Here is a 6,919-nt window from a genome sequence, read left to right on the forward strand (position 1 = left end):
CCTTCCCTTTGATTGTGCAAATAGGATAAAACATGGACAGAAACATACATTACAAGTCCAGTTTGTAAACAGCAAATTTCTAGCGTAGGCTTTCAGCCAGACTCAGAGGAATGATATTTATGGAGAGGTTGGGAGGATGAGGTTCCACCTATGTATAATAAAAGCCAAATACTGCAGATGTTGAAAACCTGGAATAAAAACAGAAAATGCTGAAAAAACTCAACTGGTCTGGCAGCATCTGTCAAGACAGAAACAGAGTTAACGTGTTGAGTCTGTATGACTCTTCTTCAGATTATTATTATTGGAGGTTCTGCCTGTCTAGTGGGGAGTGGGCAGAGAAAGATACCAATGATTATGAGAGCTGGCGGGAGGTTGACAATGGGACTAAAGGAAGTCAAAGGCTTCTTCAAAGGGCTGGGATCCATCTGTTTTTACATTCCATGAACCATCTCCTGGCAGGATTGACTAGATATGGATGCTGTAACTACTCCCCTCCTCAGGCCTAAATTTTGGTTTGAATCTTGATGAAGTTACTTATTTCTAATCTACATATTTAAAGCAAAACCCTGCTGCTTCCTACCCCAAAAAAGCAAGTTAATAATGAGACCCAGGGGTTAAATTGGTGCCCTTATTTTAACTACCCTCCTGTCTAGTTTCTGCCAGGTGAGGGAGTTAACATTGAGAGCCTTGTCTCACTAAAATGATTGCCTCTCAATTTGCTGCAATAACAGAAAGGCACATGCAATGGTATGTGGAAAAGACAATGGCCTAGAATTTGCAGTCAACAACTTAACATTCATTACCCTGATGTCTCCCCACAGATTTTTGAGTGCAACTTGATGCCATCAGACATCTGATCCTACACAGCATCCTCTAGAACATAGACAGAAACACACATTACATTACAAGTCCAGTTTGTAAACAGCAAATTTCTAGGGTAGGCTTTCAGCCAGACTCAGAGGAATGATATTAAAGGAGAGGTTGGGAGGGTGAGGTTCCACCTATGTATATCTATCTAGAGGGGATTTGTGGCATGTGAGTGTAGGGTAAGAAGCAGAATGACTCTTCAACAAATCAGTTTGAAGTATCCTCACCTTCAATGTCTGTAAATACACTTCACCTTAAATCTAAAATATTTGATTTTAACTCTTTTCCAAATACTATTTGGTAGATAGAGTAAAATGTGGGAAAATGTGAGGTTATCTGCTTTGGTTGGAAGAATAGAAAAGCAAAACATTATTTTAATGGAGAGGGATTGCAGAATGCTGCAGTACAGAGGGATCTGGGTGTCCTCATATGAAACACAAAAACATTAGAGTGCATTCAGTTTTCTGCACCTCAGAAAGGATATAATGATCTTGGAGCGGGTGAAGTGGCATTTACCAGAGGCATACCGGTGCAAAAATGGTTAAATTGTGAGGACAAGTTGCATAAACTAGGCTTGTATTCTGTTGAGTACAGAAGATTAAACGGTGATCTAATTGAGCTGATTAAGATGATTAAAGAATTTTATAGGATAGAAGGAAAGAAACTGTTACCTGTGGTGAGTAGTTCATATCCAGGGGGCATAACCTTAAAATGAGGGCTATGAAGTTCAAGGCTGATGTCAGGAGATACTTCTTCACAAAAAAGATAGCTCCATATTTCCACTTTCTCCCTCAAAAAGCTATTGAAGCTAGGGCAATTGAAAAATTCAAAATGGAGATAGATAGTTTTGCTAGGTAAGCGTAGTAGGAACATGGAACAACAGTAAGCAATGAACATCAATTGCTACATCGCTGCAGGAATTCCTCAGGGTAGTGTTCTAGGCCAAATCATCTTCAGCTGCTTCATCAATGACTTTACGTTCATTATAAAATCAGAAGTGTTATCACTTCTCGGCCTTTTGGCTAAGATCAAGTGTAGTATCTGTTCCCAAAAAAAAAAAAAAAATCAGAAGTGGGGAGGTTCACAGGTGATTGCAATATTCAATACCATTCGCAACTCCTCAGATAATGCAGTAGTCTGTGTCCTCATACAGCAAGACTTGGAAAGCATTCAGGCTTGGGCTGATAAGTAGCAAGTAACATTCACACCACACAAGTGCCAGACAATGACCATCTCCAGCAACAGAGAATCTAATCATCTGCCCTTGACATTCAACAGCATTACCATCACTGTATTCCCTAAATTGGGAACATTCTGAGGTTTACCATTGACGAGAAATCTAACTGGGCCAACAATATACATACTATGGAGAAGGAACTATGCAGGAATTCTGAGAATTCTGCAGTGAGCAACTCAGCTCCAGATTCCCCAAAACCTGTCCCCCATCTACAAGGCACAAATCAGGAGTGTAATGGAATACTCGCCACTGGCCTGGATGAGTGCAGCTCGAATGGACAAAAAAGCCACATGATTGGCCCCCACCCACCACTTTGTTCATTCACTCCTCCATCACCAGAGATGCAGGGCAGCAGCTCACCAAGGTTTCATCGACAGCACCTTCCAAACCTGTGACATCTACCACCTGGAAGGACAGGGGTAGCAGATGTATGGTAACACAATTACTTGCAAGTTCCCCTCCAAGTGATACACCATCTGGATTTGGAACAATATCGCCATGCCTTCAATGCCACTGGGTCAAAATCCTGGAACACCCTCCCCAACAGCACTATGGATGTACCTACACCACATGGACTGCAGCAGTAAATGACAGCAGCTCACCACCAACTTTTCAAGGGCAATAAGGATGAGCAATAAAAGCTGGCCTTGCCAGCTCCGTCCACATCCCTTGAATAAATAATTTTTAAAAGTGAATAAACAGAGTTGAGGTACAGATCAACCAAGAGCTAATCAAATTATGAAGCAGTATGAAGGGGCTGAATGGCCTACTGCTGTCCCTGTGTTCATACTTACCCTCTGAAATTTCATGGAAAAAAAATCAATTTTCAAGTGTAAGTATTTTAGCCTCTAGGAACAATGAGAACCAAGACTAATTGTAACATCCCTGGCCACCCTGGTTGCAATTAGCTGACTCAGCACAGATCAGATCTACCTTAGATTCTATTGCATAGTTGCAGTAGCTATTGAAGAAACCGAGATTAAGAAACAAAAGACGAATCAGCAAGTGAAAGCAAGAAAGTTCAAAAATCTTTATAAGCAGAATGCTGAGCTAAAACAAAATATAGAAAATAAATTTCACAGTGATTTCTATTAATTCTTCAAGTTGATACAGGTGCTGAATCAACACTTAACTGAGGGCAGCTGCCTGCAGGGCACAAGCATCAAAATTCATTTGCTGAAAAGAATGAGCGGATTTACTGAAATGTGGCCCAATGCCCACTTTTGTGCCAGCCATGGGCCTCCCAGTTAGGCTGTGCACTGCTTACAGTGTCGATTTTAAACCCAGGAATGAGTCTGGAATACCAAATCGAATGTCAAGACAACAGAAAATGAGCACCAGCAAATGAGAACCAAAGCACGTTTCTAAACATGAAGCGAATGCTCCAGTACTAGATAATGTGTACGCATACTAACTAATTGTGAAAAGCAGTTCAAATGTCCAAGGGATAACTTTCTTCCTCCCTCTCCCATTATCTTAATGTCAACTGGCTTATATCTGCTTCATTTCATTTAAATTGACTGAATGTACCCCAAATACTTACTCACTCTTCATAGGGCCTTGATCTGGGAAGAGGGGTGGAAATTCAGATGACTGAGCTCTACAGCAACAGTATTGGCCACTGGCTGTAAGGTAAAAACAAAAGCCTGAGGGCCTCCAAAGATAGTGTCAAATATCTTTTTCCTAGCTTAATTTTCTTGCTATTTGGCTGTTCTCAGGTCCTGTATGAATGGGGCTGGATGATAAAACTACTGCCCAGTTCTCCTTGATCATTGCTGCGCTGAGACTCAAATGAAATGATAGGTGACACAACTGCATCCCTCCCTTTACATTAGAGGCCCATGTTCACTCCATTCCAGGTGTTCTCCCCATTACTTTCTATCTATCCTTACATAATTAACACTAGTCAGGTGCTCAAATCAACTGAAGTAAAACAGGTCCAATCAGACGATCACAGTGCCACAGATCCTAATTTATCTAGCACATGTGCTTCATTTTGCAACCTAGCCTTGGCAATTAGTGGCTTAAGTAGTTGTATTCAACACTAATGTGATGATAAAATACAGAGTAAATGTGAACCTAATGCCCCAGAAGGGGAAACACCTGTTCCACATCTACATCCCTTTAACATCTTATAATAAGGTAATAAGGTGCAACTAGTCAGAACTGACGAGTACTTGATATCCTAAGGCAGAAACTATTAAACCTTCACAGCCAACACAACAGTTTATAGTTGGACAAAATGGTAAATTCCAAGACATAAAAACTGAACAATGTGCTGCTTTGAACAGCATTAATTCAAATGCTTGATTCATTACCTTAGTCTTCACGTAAAACACCAGGGAAGTTTTACAGTGTTCTATATGTAACAAAATCATAAACCCTTCTTTATTTTGTTATATATTACAGAGGGTGGAAATATTAGCTCCACGTCAAGGATTATGAACAAAACTACAAAGTGCTTTTGGTTAATGCCAATACATAAAAACAAAGTTTGGGACTAAAAGCTGAAAATGCTGGACTGGTTTGGAGAAAGATACAGAGTTAACGGGCAGGAATTTTAGGTTGGTGGGCGTGCAGGATTAGTGAGTCTGGGATTGGCTGGGGAACAGGCTGCCAACCGCAATCAGCCCCCAACCACAAATTCATGCTGGCTGGCCAATTAACGGCCAGCGTGAAGCATGCGCGCTGAAAGGCTCAGCACTGCCAGGTGGGGTTGGGAATGCTGAAGTCAGTGTGGGCACAGGGGAGTGCTCACAGAAAGCTCCCTGAAGGCGAAGAGCTGCCTCAGGGTGCTGAAAACCTGAACAACCTAAAATAAAGGTCACAGAAACCGGAAAAAAAGTGTCCAAGCTTCATAATCAGTCACCTGAAAATGTAATTAATGAAAATGCTGACCACAGAAATTTACTTTTATTTTAATTTATCATGGAAACCTCATCCACAGCCGGGATGTGGATGAGGTTTCCTGAAAAATGCAAAGGTAGCCTGGTTGATTTGCTTGCCTTCCAACTGTAACATTGGACAGGCAATGAAAATCTCTGCTAATTGTGCTGTTAATGGGCTTAAATGCCCTCTAAACTCGGAAGCGCGCCTACCAACTGAAATATTGCGCAAGTGCACGATGATGTCAGGATGCTCACCCAACGTCATCATGTGCTATTTTATGCTTGAGTGGGTCGGGCATGCACCCACCCGCTCAGTGAAAATTCTGCCCAACATCTCAGGTCGATGCCCTTTCATCAGAACTGGGGAAAGTTTGAGATTTGACAGATCTTAAGCAAGTACAGATGTAGGGAAGGGGAGGGTGGTGGAATAACAGCAAGAAGCTCTGTGACAGAGAGGAAAGCAGGAGACATTAAATGACAAAAAAGATGATGGTGTAAGATAGAAGGAGATGGTAATAGGACAAGAAACGAAACAAAAGATGGCTGCGAAATTCACTTGTGTAGCACCGGTTCCAGCAGTGTTACACAACACTACGTTCAGAGTAGAGATACTGGAGGGACCACTAGCTGCTTCCTGCACAGTATGTGGTAATTGGAGTGGCACATGTGTGGTGCTGCATGTGTACACCTGAAGATATTGAAGATCACTGATATAATCAGCTGATTCAATGCATGATTACTAGCATTGGCCAATGAATGTTCAGGCAATGCTTTCTTTACTCACTCCTGGAACAATAGGCATCGGAAAGCAAGATGGGTCCTGTCTGAAGGGGCTATTCAAAGGGGCAAGTTGCAGCTGAGGTGCTTTTGTTCTTCTGTTCAGGCAAAGTTGGTGGATGCACTGGTGAGTTACTGGAGGAGTTTGAAGCCTGACCACAGAAAGGCAGTAAATAGAATGTCCTTGCATAGATATGGGGGCAATAGTGGCACTGTCACTTGCTTTGCAACATGAAAAGGGCATGCAGAGGAGGAGGTAGAGAGGGGAACCTCTGAGGAGGGTGCAGAAGTAGGGTCTTCTTCAAAGGCCCAATCCTGAGAGCATCTTCTGGGAGCCAGACCTATATTAGAATTAACCAGGAGTAATAGGCCTATACTCGCTAGGGTTTAGAAGGATAAGAGGAGATCTAATTGAGGTATATAAGATGATAATGTCCTGTTGATTTGGATGACTGTGGCAGGTGTACTCTGGAGGTATGCATGAGGGCTCTTGCACATTGAGGATCCCTTGCATTGGTGCAGAGATGTCTCCCTTGTCCTGGCCTGCTGCAGCTATTGGTGTCAATGACATGGATAAAGATGAGAGGTTGCGAACTCTGGGGGTATTCTGAGAGGAAGGCCTTGGGGCAGCTGACACACACTCCTATTCCATCTCAATGCATGAAGGCACTTTCTTGTACTCCTGAGGGGAAGGGTCCTGGAGGGAGGTCCAAGTACATTTTCCCCTTCACGCCTAGTCCCTGCTGCACTGAGCCCATGGCTAGATCAATGGAAAGCAGGTGCAAGCATATATGGACTAAATGCTCAACCTGGATCTCTATGGTGGACACCATCCTCTCCATGGATGAAGCCATGCGTTCAAATTCCTGAGGCATGGCAGAACCCATGGCTTGCATGGACTCCTCCATTCCCCATACATAATTCCTGGCATCTTTGCCATATTTTCCCCCAGCCTCTGCTGCATGTCCAGCAGGCTACTTATGGCAGCAATCAGACACTTGTCATCCACATAGGGTTCAGCAGGGGTCTGGACCCCAGCCATCCTCTAATTGTCTGGAAGCCCAGCTATCACAGCCTCCCCCAGCTGCTGGGGTGTGTCTGTGCTGTGCTCACCAGATTGTCCTCCCAACTCTAAAAGCAAACCCTCTGT

The 6,919-nt window shown here is 43.0% G+C and overlaps 1 pseudogene; it reads left to right on the forward strand.

Annotated features, from left to right (window-relative positions):
- Positions 1 to 1,869: 1,869 nt before the first annotated feature.
- Positions 1,870 to 1,989, forward strand: LOC121279491 (annotated as a pseudogene).
- Positions 1,990 to 6,919: the final 4,930 nt, after the last annotated feature.

Source organism: Carcharodon carcharias, chromosome 6 (genome assembly GCF_017639515.1).
Source record: "Carcharodon carcharias isolate sCarCar2 chromosome 6, sCarCar2.pri, whole genome shotgun sequence".
NCBI classification, from domain to species: domain Eukaryota; kingdom Metazoa; phylum Chordata; class Chondrichthyes; order Lamniformes; family Lamnidae; genus Carcharodon; species Carcharodon carcharias.